The sequence below is a fragment of the Syngnathus acus genome, chromosome 16 (assembly GCF_901709675.1).
Source record: "Syngnathus acus chromosome 16, fSynAcu1.2, whole genome shotgun sequence".
Taxonomy (NCBI): domain Eukaryota; kingdom Metazoa; phylum Chordata; class Actinopteri; order Syngnathiformes; family Syngnathidae; genus Syngnathus; species Syngnathus acus.
Window position 1 is genome coordinate 4,795,690 of NC_051101.1, and position 17,637 is coordinate 4,813,326.

At 38.0% G+C, this 17,637-nt stretch overlaps 1 long non-coding RNA gene across 1 annotated transcript; it reads left to right on the top strand.

Annotated features, from left to right (window-relative positions):
* The first annotated feature begins 11,718 nt into the window (after positions 1 to 11,718).
* LOC119135853 lies at positions 11,719 to 17,001 on the top strand. Its single transcript, XR_005100625.1, has 3 exons — positions 11,719 to 11,838; positions 16,279 to 16,444; positions 16,535 to 17,001. It is a non-coding gene; the product is annotated as an uncharacterized LOC119135853 (long non-coding RNA).
* The last annotated feature ends 636 nt before the right edge of the window (positions 17,002 to 17,637 follow it).

The following is a 17,637-nucleotide window of genomic DNA, read 5'->3' on the forward strand; positions in this document are numbered from 1 at the left end:
AAACTTAGTAAAATGCATTTAACTGATTAATTAGTCCGTTATAGAAAGCATGGAGCTGTATTTACTGCAAGATGAAGGTCAATATTTGCTGTGATCACCTGAAATATTTTCTCAGAATACAATCTGACTGCCTTGATGCTGAATTCCATGAGATAAAAAAAATGGATATGTTTGATTCTCATTGATTACAGTTTAATGCGGAGCTCTGTTTTGTGAAATAAAACACTTTAAACAACCCTCTACTTTAAATCACAAATTTTAATTACCTTTTGGTATACCAAAATAAATGATCATAAATATTGTGAATACATTAATGGCTCATGGCGGATAATTAGAAGAGAACAGCCTGATTTCTTACGACACTACAGAAATGAAGTTGAGGTAATGTTCAGTATTTTACCTTCCCCATCTTCTGCTAATTCCTAACCACACCACAAATGATCAAACTTTGCTTTGTGCGTGTGTTTACAATTTTGACCCAATTTGAAAAACAAATATCAAGGCTGCATGCTCTCGCTGATCAATCCATTTGCTCTATCGATAAGTTTGCCCTTATATAAACATTTTGGCTCGTGACAATGAACTTGTTTTTATTTCATTATAACTATTTCAAGTAATATTTCAATACAGCTCTTCAGTGGTCATACCACTACTGTAACCATGGATAATCCTCCTGACTAGTCGATGCTTGTGAGCTCCCCAAGCAGACATGGTAATATGCGTTGCCTTTTAGAGGCCCATTGTTTGACACTGCCCTGTCAGCTAATGGTACGAGCTCGGTCAGTGGAATTGTCAAGTAATGAAGAATTTTTTTTTGTTTTTCTCCATTAAGGCATTATCGAGCTCATATTTGAGAGGAAACCAGATACATTCCACCCATTCTTCAACTCATGTGCTTGCATTTAGTGAATGGAGACAGCCAGTATGGGTTTATGTACAGACTTTTGTCTCACAATCTCAATGGCAATTCTTCTCAAATTTATCATATAATTTAATGGACTGGAAATGCACAGTGATACTTCATGAAGGAGTGCTGTTGAGGCCAAAAGTGATTTCAGTTATGTGGTCTCCAATTACACATGGTCTCGAATAAAGAACCCTTCATAACAATATCACTTAGGCCTACTCACTTTCTCTGACAAAAGCTTGCATTATATTTTCTCTGATGCCATTCATCTGAATGGGAAATCATAAAAAAAATTATATATATATATATATATATATATATATATATATATATATATACGTATGTATTTATTTATTTTTCCCTGTGGAAGTCGACCGTGCGGATACTCGACATATTCGTTTTTCGATGCAAAATGTCGGGAGATCTTGAGTTCACTTTGAGGTGACGCTACAACGTTTTTAACAGTTCCTAATATGACGTGTAAAACAGGAACTCATAGGAAACAACAGGTTTACACAAATTAATACACAAAACGTTGTAGAGGATTGGAAAGAAAAAAATACATTTCAATTAACAACTCAATATGTCTCATTACACTTTCGCAATGATCTGGATAAGAGTGCCTTTTTTTTTTTACAATGTGAGTTAATAATTGGAATTGTCCGACCATCAGAATCATTTGGCACCTCCCGTCTCTTCCCCATCCTCTATTAACAAGATGTTATTTTGCTAACTAACAAGTAGATGAACAAACGAACCCAAATGCAAAACATCTACTGAATGAATTCTTTTCACATCTATTCACAGCTCATCCTTGGTGGAGGTATGCAATTGTTTAGCTTTTATGAGCTTTATGTCCTCACCAAAACAACAATCTTACGGTGGCCTAACAGGCCCAAATCCTTTGCACAGTATTGTGAATATACATTATTATCCCACTGTTGATTATATGTTTAGAAAACATGGCAAATCATGATGCAGTGTCTTCTGTGGTGCATGTTTTTGAACGAGGGAGAGAATTGTTCTTAAGTGAATCTGTGTTGCATTTGGGCATGGCAGAGTGTGAACAGACAAGCCCGGGCTGAGACAGGGCTTTCGGCTGTCCAGGCTGTTTGTTTAATGCCCTGCCGACTGAGAAAGTCTCTCTGAAACAGGTGCAGTAAATATCCCCATTGATCCAGAGGCAGGGGGCCCTATGATGATGTAGTGGCAAAGAGCCACAGGAGTAAATCTACCCGACAGTAATCCAATCCCATTCTCAAGGCTCTGGGATCTGAGATAGGTGCTTTAAATCCAAAAGTGTGTCTTTTTGCAGAATTTCCCTTCATGTTGGTGCTGCTTCTCCCGTGTTGTACCTCATGCCTCAGCTCTAGAGTCAATAGCTTGCTGAGGCGCTTCAGGAGCTATTCTTTATTCTGGTTTTAATTCGAAAGCCTATGATGAGATGGATGCTACAAATTCAGCCTCATGGTAATCGTGCTGTCAAACTCCACCCCAAACTTAAACCTGCTCATCTAAAACCAATGCACTGAACTTCTCATAAAATTTATATAGATTGCAATGTGCTTTATCTTGTGAGTATTGATAGAATACTAAAAAAACACATGAGTACCCAATAGTTTATCCTTTAAAATTGACCAGTCTTGAAGATAAATATAACCGTAGTACTCAAAAAGTATGAATGTTTCACAATTCCATACCATTATTTAAACTTACAGAACTTAAGAAAATAATTGTAGCTGTTTTTTTTCAAATCTATCAATAAGCAAGGTCCTTAGAAGCATGTAAGTAAAATGAGAACCCTGAACCCCATCCAAAATTTTTTGGTAAACATGATTAAAGATTGTAAACCAAGCCCTGCTTAACCGTAGTGACCTCTCATTTAAAAAATATTTCGATTCCCACAGATATTCTCCAAAAGTCTCCTACCACAATTAAAGTCACATATTACTATATTCGTATCATGGAACATCATCTACCTTCTCTCAGATGCAATGCAGATGCATTTTACTTATTTATCTATTTTTTCAATGCATTCATGATGGGTGTGAGTCATAATTACCATGGGGAGACATGCAAACACCACACAGCGAAGCCAGACACTGAATTGAACCCACAAACTCTAAACTGTGAGATGGATGTCCTAAAACTCATCCAACGTGTTGCACTGTTTTACTTGCTAATAACGTAAAGCCAGAAAACTTCCACAATCCTGAAAAGTGACCGTATCATTCACAAAGCACTGTCTTAACATTGCGACGACAACGTAGCTGACAGCAACCTCTGGTTAGGGCCCTTACTAGGAGTTGCTGGTGGGCCGCAACAGACCAACAGATGGTTAATAATTGTCAATGATACAACACTTCAACACTTTGAGAGTTGGAGACCTTTATAAATTGACCCCTAATAGCAGGGTTGTTTGGAATATAAAATAATGAAACAAAGTTATCAATCAGTGCATGCAAATATGTTTATGTTAAATGAGAAAAGGCAGTTTAGCGAGTCCTATCAAGCATCGGTGATTGCCTGCCTTCCTTAACTCAGTTGCGGCACCTCTGCCCACAACATAGGATATTTGTTTAGGATAATCTTTTACTGATTATCTATGTGAAGCCCTTTGAGACAGCTTGTGATTTAGGGCTATACAAATAAACTTGACTTGACTTGACTTGAACAACTACTGGCTATTGGGTCTTTTGCTGAATTTAATGGCAAAAGAGAAAAAAATCTAATATGTGAATCTAACATGTTTTGCTCGAGTCTCTCAGGATGAGTTGAGGTCCTGCAAAATATGTAGAGTCTTGATTTTTGTGCTACAAACCCTAGAAAATCTTGGATGAATTACCACCTCAGGTGTCACGCATCTGCGTGACCCGGACTCTGAACATATTGCCTGCACCTGCGGCTTTTTCCACACCTGCTCCCAGCTTGTTAGGCACTCTATAAAAACCCAGCAGACCCACTCCTCTGGTTCAGTTTGTTCTCTTTACCCTACCAGTGTGCTACCTCCATTGCCCGGTCAGTTACTCTGCCGGTTACTCTGCCTGTTACTCTGCCTGTTACTCTGCCTGTTACTCTGCCTGTCTTTTAATATCCTTGTCGCTTCCTGTAATCTGTTTCTCCACTACCCCTTTCCCTCCAATAAACCCCTTTATTCGTCCAAGCCGCATTTGGTCACCCTGTCTCCGCCTGTGAGATTAGGAGTACACAGGGGATAACATGTTTTTGTTGAGTTCGGTCTAACAGCTATTTTTAACAAATTTTTGGTTGCCAAATCCAAAAGTGATCTTGGATTATCGCTATCACATCAGGTTTTTAGCTATAGGATTTCTTAAATTAATAGTAAGAGTAATAATAGACGGCATGATTGTTGGTATTTAAACAAAGCTAAGATGGGATAGTTCAAATATTTGTAAAGTAAAAAAAAAAATCCAAATAAGAGAAAAGCCACTACAAAGCCTCTTAATTCAAACTATGCTAGATTTCTGTTTGCAGATATTGGAAGTGGTTCCTTACTGGGAGCTGCACACACACTTGTAGATGCACAATAAATCTCAATTGTTACTGAACAAATACAAACAGCTAATCAGTGGAATTTTTTTTATCCAGTCATCTATGGAGCACAATTTTGATGTGCTTGAAAAAAACAAACAAACAAACTGACAGCAATTTTGAAATGTGTGCCACTTTCAGTTTTAATCAGAATATAATCATTTGAATCTTTTTTATTTTTTATTGTTCCCCATATCATACTTTAGAAATCTCAGTATATTTTCTTCGAATTCTACCAATTTGATTTTCCTCAATATAGAACCTGACATCTTTGTCGTTGTCTCGCTGATTTCTTTTTTTCTTTCAAGTTTGAATTAATTTTCCAAGGACTATATTGATAGCATTTTTATAGGCAGCAAATGTACAGGTTTTCTTTGGGAAAACTGTTTTCCAATCATTTTTTGTAGTCTTAATATAATCATTTGAAATTAGGAGACATTCAAACTGACTTTCTGCAAATATGTGAAGGAAAATAAATGTGACTTCTTTACATTTAAGTTGTAGGCACTGACTGATTCTGGAAGTTTAACTACGTATTCAGCATAGGGTATAATTAAGGACAGATTGTTGGCACGCTTGTTGAGGCGTAGGAGCAGGGGTGAGTTTATCTTGGGTCCATAAAATGAGAGAAAGGTTACCGAAGGAAAGTGGGGGTGTTTTGGTAAATCAATAAATGCATGGAAGATAGCGATGGTCTACCTGAAGAAGAACAAGTCATCAATTAAACAAACTTGGCAAACAGGGCCAATTCATCAAAGTGCGGCATAGGTCAGCTATTGGGTTCAGCTCGACGTGACAAATGCTGGACCTCCTCTGTGTGCCCAAGGTTGCAAATCGATAGAGATCATCGTTGTGATGTGGCCTTTTATCTCACAACCTGCTCCTATATCATTCCCAGGAAAGAGACCTCAAAGAATGGGGGAGAGCTTGAAGGACTGATTTATTGTCACATCATATGGGCATTAAATGTTCAAACCGTTATCTTCAATTTTGTTGATGAACTTTTTCCCTAAGCAAGGAATTTTCAGTGTTTCACCGGGCTCTCCGTCTGTTATTTGCCAGTCATGCCTATAGTCTCGTTAACATGTTATTGCCCACAGTGGAATTGAATCCTCTTAACACATGCTCACTCCCACTCCAAGGTACTAATTCAAAAGTGTCAAATCTCTCCGACAATAGCCTCCTGGCTGGCTGGTATTGATCGAGTGATTATGAAATTCCATGCCGATAAGAAGTCATGACTTTCTGTACAGTCCAGTGATTAGGCGCTACTTCACTCGCATGGAGAGCTTCCTCATTATCACAGACCATTATGAGGAAATCATGTTTCCCAACGGAATAATATAAATATAAATATCGCCTTATTCTAATGGGCAAGTTAACATTTTAAATGTTATGCTTACCATTCTTCAGTTACACATACAAATAAACCTTACAGACAAAATTGGGATCAGTGACATTCAAAATAAAAGTCACTTAGGTCTTTTGAGTCATTACATATTTTGAAGATATCCAAACGTATGCAATTCGTGCTGATGTATGGAAGATTTAGGTTGCCACAGTAGGTGATTGACATGATGAAACATCAATGCAAAAGCCTTCCTGCCAAGCAATAATCTATCCAAACTGATCACGCTTAAAATAACCCAAGGGTATTGATCACTTGTGCTGAGCCAGAAGAGGTCGCAACCAGTTTTGCAATCACAATCAAGCTGCTTCAGTAGACTTCCCTCCAATCTTTGCGATATTGTTTTTTATTTCCCAATTGTTGTTTTTAGCAAAAGCAAAGATGGGGCGAAGTTCACTGAATAATCGCGTGAGCAAATACTCCAATCGCACAGAATCTAGGGATATCAAAATATACGGTCCATAAAATTATCAAAACATTCATTTAATTATTATTAAGACTTTTTAGAATTAATTATTAGAATTAAGAAATATTTATGCATGTAAGCGGAGAGTTCATAAATTAACACAGAATACTTGTGCCCTTCCATTCCTCAGGTGGGTCTGCCCTGTCACCCATAAGTTTTTTTGTGGTGTAACATCAAACTGGAAAAAAAACTGTATTGACTGGAACTTAAGCAGAGGTACGTATATACTCAGTTGCTTTAGAGTTTATACTCTTATAATTGTAAAACACTTAAGGTAGATAGATCATTATCTGAAGCTGCAAAATACTCTTAAATAATGGTCTCCTAGTGAAATGATTCCTATGAAAATTCCACCTCTGTGATATCGTCATATTTTACTTACCAATGTCTGTAGACCTTATCAGGGATCCTGCCATTCATCTCAAGTCTCAAGAGTGCCTTTGTCAATTTTTAATCTTACACATCAGACAGCACTCATGCAATGTCGTGAAAATATTTTATCTGGATGAAACGATATTCCCTCTCTATTAGTAGATGTGTAACGTCCATCTTGTCTCCTACACACTAACTGAATTATTAAGGACTTGTTTAGCAGTGTGCATGTTCCTAAAGGTCGAAAAGTTAATTAACTACCATATAAACTAAAAGCGCCTATCCATCGGAATTACAATGGAAATTAACATCGTTTGTTCACCAACGTCAGATAAAGTACAGCAAATGTAACCAATACCTGTTTTTCTAGGTCTGCTGGCCTAAGAGCATTTTATAGCAAATACCATGTCAACCTTTATACACTTCTCCTTTCTCCCAGCTGTTCTTTAGGCACAAAAATCCCTAATGACTATGACAGCCACAGTATCTTTTTCACAACAGTCTGCTCATGTCAATCAGCAAGATGCTGATAAACATCTGTGTTTTAATTAAATGTGTGCAAACTACCCTTACTTCACACAAATGGCTTTCATGTTTAACCATTTGAAATCATATCAGATGCTGCACAGCGCAGAAACAGCCAATCAACAGAAATGATTTCATGAAGAGGGCTCTTGGGTTACAGCGTCAAATATAAGTCACAGTGATCCCATATTTTTGGACTTCGTTCATTTGAGCTCAGGCAAGTAAGAGGGTAGTTGTGACAAACATTATTACCATGGCTGACAAACCATTCTTGCTAGGCTTTTTGTGTCTTGGCAGCTTTATTTCTGCAGTCTAAGACATCATGGTTTGATTTCTCAGCTTGTTTATTTGTTCACCTAATGTCGGCATTCACAGGAATACATAGAAAATTTACTTTTAGTATGACTTTGACCAGTCATGTTTTTTTATTTTTTTATTTCAAGGATACAGACACAATGCAACCAAATCATTATTATTTTGCACACAACTAATGCAACTTTAATTTTGGTTGAAATGACTCAATATTATATGTGCAGTATGGTGGCCAAGTGGTTAGCACATCCCGGTCATAGATCTGAGGTTGTGGGTTTGACGCTGGGCTCAGGCCTATTTGTGTGGGGTTAGCAAACATAATGCTTCTTTAATTACCTGAAGACTCAAAATTGCCCTTGGGTGTGAATGGTTGGTTGTCTATAAGTGCTATGCTATTAGCTGGCAATCACTTCAGGGTGTACCCCACCACTAAAATCAATAGACTCCAGTTTATGATTATGTATCCCCAGTTTCGAAGTTTTCAGTCAATACTCTTCTATTTCATTAACAACACTTTGTTGGCTTTTGTATAATTACATATACAGTACATATAGCACAGGAGTATGAATAATTTGGAGCTTCACTATGACCTTACCCCCTAAATTTTACATAGTCACTCCACAGCAGCTTGATGAGAAACAGAAGACTTTTGCAAGTGTGCATTTACTGTGGTTTAGTGACGTACGAAAATAAGTTTCAGATAGATCCTTTGCACCCTCTGTTTTAGTTTTTCCTTGGCACTCTTAGATCCACTAACCTATAATTGTCACATGGCATTTGAAGGTTGTGTAAATATGAAAGTACTGTACACATGTACACAAGCCCACTTTTCTTAAATTATTACTGGTGCCTATAAATGCGTGCTTTCTCAGCCACATCTTCTGTTCTGGAGTGGTTGATGAATCCATATGAAATAATTTAAACTGGGGTGAATCCCATAAATAACTGTCATATTAAACACTTCAAGAAAGTTTATGAGTGTGAGCAGTAATATGCTCCATCCGTGGGTTGTAAAGTATGACATGTGGATATTATATAAAAAATTTAACTGTCAATCGTCATGGTTATCTTGCCATCTTAAGTGGCGGTACCCTGATACCATGCAGGCTTGAGTTTCAGGACAATGCAATTCAATACAGGCAACAGAAACTCTCATCAGTCCTATCATTTTGTCTCTTCCCTTTTCAAATCTCTTGCAACCAGTTTCCAAAGGAGAACAAGACTGTTCTCAGTCAACAGGTACGTATGTGCAATAAGACTTAACTATACAGACACCAAGTTCATTGTAGTTTTTCTTAAATATTGAACTCAAAGTTCAAAGCAAACATTTGAAAGATTTTGTAACAGAGTATATGTCATCATTTAAACCTTTCATTTAGATTTATGTATGTTTGAGTTAGGCCCGGATATACTGTAGAAAAGATGACTTAAGTTAGGAAATGCAACGTCATCATGGGAAATTTTAATGAGTCCCTTCTTTGGAGTCATGGCCAGATGATCAGCTGGGTTGTAATATGATCCATGTCTGATATTCTCAAACTCTCCGGCAGAATTATTAAAAGCTCATCCTCTTAATGCGTTCACGGTATCCTCTTTCACTCAGAGACATTCAAGCAACTGGGTTATTTTTTTTCCCAAGGTATAGCGTTCGTGAATAAACCAGTCCACCATGAGCCACTGTGAGTTGTGATGGTAAAAATGAACCCTCTCTTGGCAGTCAGGAAGATGTAATACTCTTCTCGATCTGTCAAACTTAAGCATGATATTATGTATATGAGCCCTAATTCGTTGTCGTTACTGATACTAATTAGATTATGGTGGTCATCAGTTGCAAAAAGGATCTTAAAAGTGGAGGTATTTTTGATCCTAAGTGGATTTTGCCTCTGAGCAAAGGAGTAAGTCCCCCCAAGCCTGTACTAATTACATCTGTAATCAAATGCATTTTGTGCCCCCTTGTTAATGACATTGATCTTTAGGAATATCCAAGCCTATATTCTGTGAGATTATTGGATAAAGTGCAGGGCGAAGTCCGTGTGACCTCAGTAGGATGATGTCGTTTCAGACATAAGTAGGTATTAAATGGATATAATTGACAGTGACCCTTCCTGGCACCCAAGTGTGCTGAGGCCTGTGGTCCTTGGATCATATAGCAGAGAGGCCAAATTTGCATGAGTTAGAAATGGCACAATTAAAATGAAGAGACGGCAAATGAGCAGGGAGATGGATGAATGCTGAGCCAGTGAGATTATACCTAATAGGGGCCACAGGAGCAATGGTCAGAGATTCACTGATGAAGTAAATGTCACAATCATGGGACAGGATTTGGAAACTTTGGCTCAATTTCGGAAAACATGAATCATTTATGTATTCGTAAGTTTCCTTTCATGTATAGCAGCTATGGGCGCATTGTAGGAGGCCATTGGCTATTTTTGCCTATTGATCATTTAAAAGGTCAGGAATTTACAACCCTAATCAATATGATAATGTTTATAGATGATTTGTGGTAACGTGAGGGAAACCTTTCACTATATGATTTGTGTTCAGCCTGGAGCAACATAAAAGCAATTGTTATGCCAAGCCATGGGCTAGGTTTATAAATGCATCTAACTATAGAGCTCTATTACATTGACACATTTATCTTGTGATTGCTTCACCCGTGCAGTGGATCTCATTGTGGGGTGTTGCTTGTTTGGATTTGTGCTCTAGTATTGGCATGATGATGGTAATTGGAATGTTGCTCGAGTGAATCAGTGCCAGCCGGAATGGGCAGATTGCATATGATGATCATGTTCTGACCAGATGGCAACTTGGCACCAGAGCTTGGATTGACTGGTTCTGTTACATATGTTTAAATTCACATTTGTGGACTCATGTGATGTATGCATACTGTATGTATCTACTCGGGGGTGGTTAAATGGGTAAGAAGAGTGAATAAAAAGCACATTTTGATAAATTACACAGTAAGGGCCCTATTTTGGTCGACTGGCATAAAAACAGGCAAAACTCCATTTTGGTACCAGCGCAAGTCTAGTTTGGGGCCCTACTGCGCTCATCTGGACGTGCCAGAGCACGAAGCAGCCTTCCCCCCGATGCACTTGATGATTTGGTGACAAAAAGCAGCACGTTGTCATTTTCATGCAGGGGCAATGGTTTAGTTTGCCATGTTTGTGAATCTAGTAGAGGCCCTACGCCTCACTGGGCATTTCTGCCTCACCCTCCGCCGCATCTTCAAATCTGGTTACAAAAAAATGGAGGTCTAACTCACGGCACAGGTAAATTAATGTGATTATGGTGCATTTGGTCAAAGCCAGACATGCTCTGGGGTCATGCGTGGTGGTTAATATCGGCCTGCATTCACAGGTATGACAAGCCCTCTGAATCATGGTAGAAATCATTAAACATAATTACTCATTAAACACATTAAAATCATATTATCAAATATTTTATCAGCACCTCTGTCAGACAGACGAACAATCGAGGGTGCAAGGCTGTTTCCAATTGCCCATGTGTATTGCACCTGTTCTGTTCTAATAGTGCATGGTAATGTTCTTTCTTGCGTTGTTCGTATAATATTAACAAGTTCATTTTTCGATTTGTATGTATAAATGATAAATGACCCCAGCACAGTTTTGCACATAAGGCCAGATAAACTTTAGCTTTAGGGCATTTGCAGCTGCCAACAGTGGTAGCAAAAACTTTAATCTTTGTGCTCAGAATTTCACTTCCTATTTCTGCACAGGCAGCTTGATGAGAAGCAGACCAGGGGTGTTTTTGACACCCGTTGGAGGAAATGATCACACTGAGTGAATGGTTCTTTTGCTACGAAGCCTGTCTACTGCGGTTCCTGTTGGTTGTTTCTTCAGCCTCTGCTACCTAATTAGAGGATTATGCAAAGGTGACAGAGGACCTAGTTAACTTGCCATACAGCTACTTTCTAGGTGGGCCTACAACTAGGCAAACCTGTGGATATAAAAAAGGTCCTGAGATTTCCAGGGATGCTCAAACAACTCATAAAAACTGATTAATGAAGTTGTGGGGAAGGAGAAAAATGTGAATTAAACTAAATATAAAAGTTTAATTAAAAAGGAAAGCATAGTGGGGTGAAGAAGTTTTCAATCAGTGTTCCTGCCCGGAGCATAAAATGAGATACACTCTACCACAGCTGACAGCAAACCAGAGGTAAACAAGCACCGCTATCAGAATGGAGCAGAGAGGCTTTGCATAGGTCGGCCTATTGCTCTAATGGAATAGATTGTGCAGGAATGAATCTTCCACATGGGTTGTAGGAGGCAGCTGGTAAGATGCTGCTTTATGATCAAGAGGCTGGTCAAGTGTGGGAGATTTTCCACTGTCTCAGGCTGAAAAAAAAAAGAAACGTTGCTTGGTCATTGAGTGAAAGCCAAATGGATTCTTTGGTGGATGAATCAATGCCTTTAAAGTGTGAAAGCTTCATATGTTTACAATAAATTGACGATTATTCTTTTTCGTAGTCTAAATTAACACCGGTAAAACCACATAAAAAGTCTTGATGCGACCCCTCCCTTTTCATGCAATGGATTATTTCAGCTTCTATAGCACACGGAAAGAGGAGGAGAGTTTTCACCAGTTTTCATCAAACCCAAAAAAGATTTTTTTTATAAATATGATCACTTTACTTACATAGTGAAATAAGTGTCATGCTTCTCAGGATTACAACAGAACAACAACAATTAGAAAAAAAAAAAAAGCCCATCTAATTCAAGAATCCAACAAGCCCAACCAGTTACCGGGTTTGGGATTTGCCATTTTAATTTTCACACAAAACAGACAAAGCAATTACGCTACAATAAACTTTGCAGTGGAAGAAGAACGTTTGCCATAAATTGCTATTACTAATTCACGTATAACAATGGGTAAACATTACCACAACAAAATGGGTTAAAGAGCAAATTGCCAAAAAAAAAAAAAAAAACACAACCCTTGATTGTTTTTTGAATTTGCCTTGTTGAGAGCACAGGGAAATGCATAGAATTAATATATAAATCCAAATGTGCTTCTTCCTAATTGTAAAACTAAACAACTAAATATATTGGTCACAATGAAAACTTCATTTTTTTTATTTTAATCAGTTAAGTCATCAGTGAACAGTTGATATGCTGAATGGTGACGATTAAAGATGCTTATTTAATGTAAAGATATAATCTGAGTTGTGTATGTTACTAGTAAGATCATCCTCACACAGCAGTCAAGGACAAACATTATTAGTACTGCTGTGCTGAACGCCATACAGCTAAATTGAGCAAAACAAACTGGCACCAGTAAAACACTATCGATGCGGCCTGTAGATTTCATTACAACACTGTGCTATTTCATCTAATGACAAACTTCAGCAAAATGTTAGAGAGAGAGAAGGGAAGGAAGGACGATCAGGGGTGGGGAGGGTGGTTGTCGGTGCATTCCTGGCTTTGCTGTCAGAAGGAGGCTCGGTCCAAGTGGGAAAACGTCAGCACTGTCATTGGAAGGAGGGCTTGATGGTGCAATGATAGGCCTCTGTAATGACTACTGGAGATGTGGCTTCAGTGAATCATATAACCTGACGTGTGATTCATGTTTGCAACTGTGGGTATGTGCCAAAGCATGAGATAACCATTTGTAGTCTGTAGAAATAAAGATTGGGCATGTGGCAACTCTGTCAGTGAAAGACATCCTTATTTATTTTCCTGTAATCAGACACTGCCTGCGTTATAGTGGTCATGTATGACGCTCGTCATGAAAAGTTTCTTCCTGATGATATCACAATCTAGCTCCATCTCAAAATAGTAATCACATTCATCAATGATTGTATTCTCCTGGTCAATATATGAGGTATCCCAAAACAATACCATCCATACAGGAACTGTGCAAGCTGTATATGTTCTGCTTTTGCCATTATGGGAGACTATTGCTGTGTTTTTGACACTGTCAGGGTGGGAAGTAGTGGATTGGGTAATGGCTAGTAGTGGCTAATTAACCTGAGTAATAATTTAACAACGTGGTTATTATTGTGGCTGTGTTCCAAGTCATGTAAAAGGCTTCATCTACGTTCAGGTGTTTATAATGGGTTTTGTTCATTATTGAGCTACATGACACAGTACAGTTGTCTACCAATGCAAAGTACAGTAATAAACAAGCATGTCTTTCTGTAGTGTCATTTTTTTTATTACAATATAACCCCTAATTCATTTGATCTATTCATTCCCTGTGAATACCAACAGTATTGTAAGATTGTACTGTTTATGAACCCCACTTGACTTGAACACTGTATACTTCAGCATGATTCTGACATTTTCTTCATTTGAAAGATAATTTGTTAGTTGTCAAGTCATTGATTAGATTAGTGAGGCATGGCATCATATACCTGACATCAGCAAAGCACAAGATGGAGGATAGCAATTATTTAAAAAAGAAAATTGATTGTGTCTTTCTCCTGTGTTTGGCCACAAAGAAAGAAAAAGGATAAATCTCCACAGCTCAACCCTTCCATCCCCCCCCCCCCCCCCCCGCATCCGATTAAAAATGCATAAGATATATTGAATAAGTGTGGGAATTCCGAAATATGTGCAATCTGATCCGATAGGGCTTAAAGATGTCATTGTGATTGTCAATAAGGGTTGGTGGTGACATGGCAGTATCACATTGACTTCTGCGTATTAATACTCAGTGTCCTATTGGGCCATCAGCTGATTGTTTGCAATGTAAATGATGGTGCTGATGGCTCCAGTGACTGATAGGTTGGAATCCAATTTATCAATTGCTTCATCAGTTTTCCTAATTCAGATCAAATATCTCCTGAGTGCACACTCTTCTTTCAGTGGTATTAGAGGAAATAAATGCTCTCTAAGTAATTTTCATCAATCTCATGTACATGCCAATATCCCTCACGTGCCCGGTCCACAAAGCAGACTTAATGTCTTAAGTGTGTGTTTGTGTGACTCGGAGAGTGATTTGTATATTCAGGACTAATATGAGCATCGGAATACATTTGTGCTGTGTAAAGGGAAAAAAGTGTTAGTTATGTTAATCTATTCCTTAGCTACTTACAACTAAAATGAAGGTTGGATGACCACACGGCAGATGTTTCAAATCTTGTGTCACACATGCTTCTTTTGTTTTCTGTTTTCACTACATTCATCCATTACAACTTTAGATACACCTGCACAAGATATGTGTCATCGTTGTGTCATATATCAGTAGAAGCAATAAATATTTGTGGATTTCTATTCATTTCCATTCATAATTCTATTTGTTTTGAATTATTTTCCAACTGTGGAAACACCTCTAATGTTGTGATGCAGCGCTACATCCGGGCAAGCTACAACCACAATGATCACTATAGTGTTAATTCTGTGTCATTCCATTCCAAATTGTCAACATAAAAAAAAAGAGCACTATAACACATAACAATATAAAAACATTTTTTAACATAATGCAATTACTGTATGCACTGTAAGTAGGCATGAGAGAGAAAAGAGAAGAAATTGCAAACCTTATATCCATTGAACACTTTTATTCGGCAAAAGAATAAGGTACTATTCACAATTCACAGAATTAATACATCTTTGACACTTTTAGTTAAAAGTTAACATTATTATGATGAGAAAACAATTGACAATTTGCTCGATCATTTGCCTCCTACAGTGTCACTGGGAATTGGAGCTTATCCCAGCTCCCTAATTATTATACGTAGTTGCAAAGTCAGAGTTGTTCATAACATTTTTTAGTAGTAGAAGTTATTAGAAAGCTGCAAATGTAACTGTGTAAGTGTTTCCTAAGAGTTAATATGACTAAGCCCTGGACTGGTCTTTGCACCAGGCACTTATGACAGGCGATTAGATCCCACTGAAAAGCAACTGCATTAAATGGTCGTGATGTGAGCAGACGATAAGCCTTGTCAATTGTGCAAAATCAAATCAACTATTCATAGGGAGCCTGTAATAGGATATTGCCTGACAGATTTAATAATTCAGTTTTACTGAGACTTAACTGGTATTAGTTTGTAGCTAATGGTTGCCGTTGTAAAAAATTAATCAAAGACAATGCAGGAGTGAGAAGATACACATAATCATGCCTACTTCATTTACTTTAGCCGCCCTCTGTAATTTATAAAGAGACTTCAAGAGTGATCAGCTAAGAGTACAGCAGTAAAGGGTACTGTAATTTGATTTATGAATTTGATCCCACCCCCTAATTTAATTCATCAATATTTCAGCAGGGGCAATTATGCATTGTGCTAAAGCTCTTTGGAGCTCCATTATTCAACCTGAATATCTTTGTCACAGGGTGTGTAATGGCATTGCTAAATATTCTATAATGCCGAGACAAGGACTTGTCCCTCACACTCATTATTGGTTGTGCTTCTATGCAGGTTAAACATCTTTTTATTTGAATAATCACTGCTGACAGCAGCAGAGCACAAGGGCAGTGGAAGCATAAGGTCTACTGACCTATGTGTTTTTCCCATTCCTGTAAATGTGCATCATTAGTATTAGTAGTACAAAGTTGACTAAATGAAAGCCATGTGTTTCTGTTTTCTAAGCATGGCCCGCATATTTGTTTAAGGATCATTGATACATTTCACTTGGGGATTTTAAGATTTATTCTATTAGACAATGAATGTCAGCATCAGAACATCAATTATATAGTTTATGTGCATTCATTCTTTCGTCTCACATCCAAAAATAAAATGAATAGATGATTCAAATTATTCTTTTTTTAAAGGCAAGCAGCAACACAATGTAAGCAGATCTTAACAAGGAGAAGCAACACATATCCTCCCAACCACCTTTTCTGTTCTTCAACAAATGCTTACCGGTCGTGAACTACATCGATCTGGGGTATAATTCTCGATGAAATTGATGGATGAGGGCAACCATTGACAGAAAGGGTAAGGACCACTTTGAGATGTCCCTTGTGAATAAGTATGATGGAAAATAGATTGTTGTAGAAGATTTATGTTTGTTCCCCACTGCCACAGGAGAAAGACATTCCACACTGATCCTCTCAACTCACTTCACTTCTGACCAATCAAATGTCATTGTGGTCTCCTCAAAGTCATTACTTCAACTCAGGTGCCAACTTTGTGGCGACGCGAGAGATGGATTTGTCACAATCTGTTTTTGTTATGAGTTGGTTTAGAGGGTGGCTTTTGTGTTTTGGTCTTCTTTTGGTTTTGCTTTTGGGAGTTTTGCGTTCCTGAGTTTCCTTGTCATGTCTGTCACCAACTGGTCAGGGCAGTTCTGTTCCTCTTTTCTCAATCTTCAGTCACTTGTGTATTTTGCACATGTGCCTCATTGTTAAGCCAATTGGTTTGTATTTATTTTGTGGTTTCTGTTATTTCTGTCTGATCACTGTCATATGTTATGTCATGTTGTCATTTGTCGTGCTGTGTCTGTTGGCCTTGTTGTTTTTGTTGTTCTGGATTTTTAGTTTGTCTGTTTTGGCCTAGTTGTTTCTAAAATATAATATTATGACTTTTGCATCCTGTTTAATAACTCTGCTTGCCATTTTTTATTTTGTTGGTTAATTTTTCAAAATTTACCCTTGCACGCTAACTCTCCTGCTTCCGTGCATTTGGGTCTTGTCTGCACTTTGTTGTCGCGGTGAACCTCCACATGACCGAATACTCAGCACAAAGAAAGCACACGGAATCAGCCTGCAGTTCATCCCTCTGCTTAAATACTAACTAAACCAATTATGAAAACGCAGAGGCAAGAGCAAATTAATGCTAGATGTTGATGGGAAGTCAATGGGTTCTTGGCTGCATATTTACATTAGAATATGTACATGTGTAATTAGATCATGTGCTGGGATAATAAAGGATAGATGGTGTGTGTTTCACTGACATCAGTGTAGCTCTGTTTTTACATCTGTAGCTGGCTAATTGCTGCGCCATTTTAGTATGCATTTCTGTCTCTACAGCTTAAACAGAACAGGAACAACTTTCCTGACCTCAACTAACTGACTCAAAGTAGCAGGGCTCAACAACATGGTGGCAGCAATGGTGCGCCAAAACTACATTAGTAGCTCACGGGCTAGTTGTAAAAGTAGCTCAACAGTGTTGGGACACTGTGATTTCCT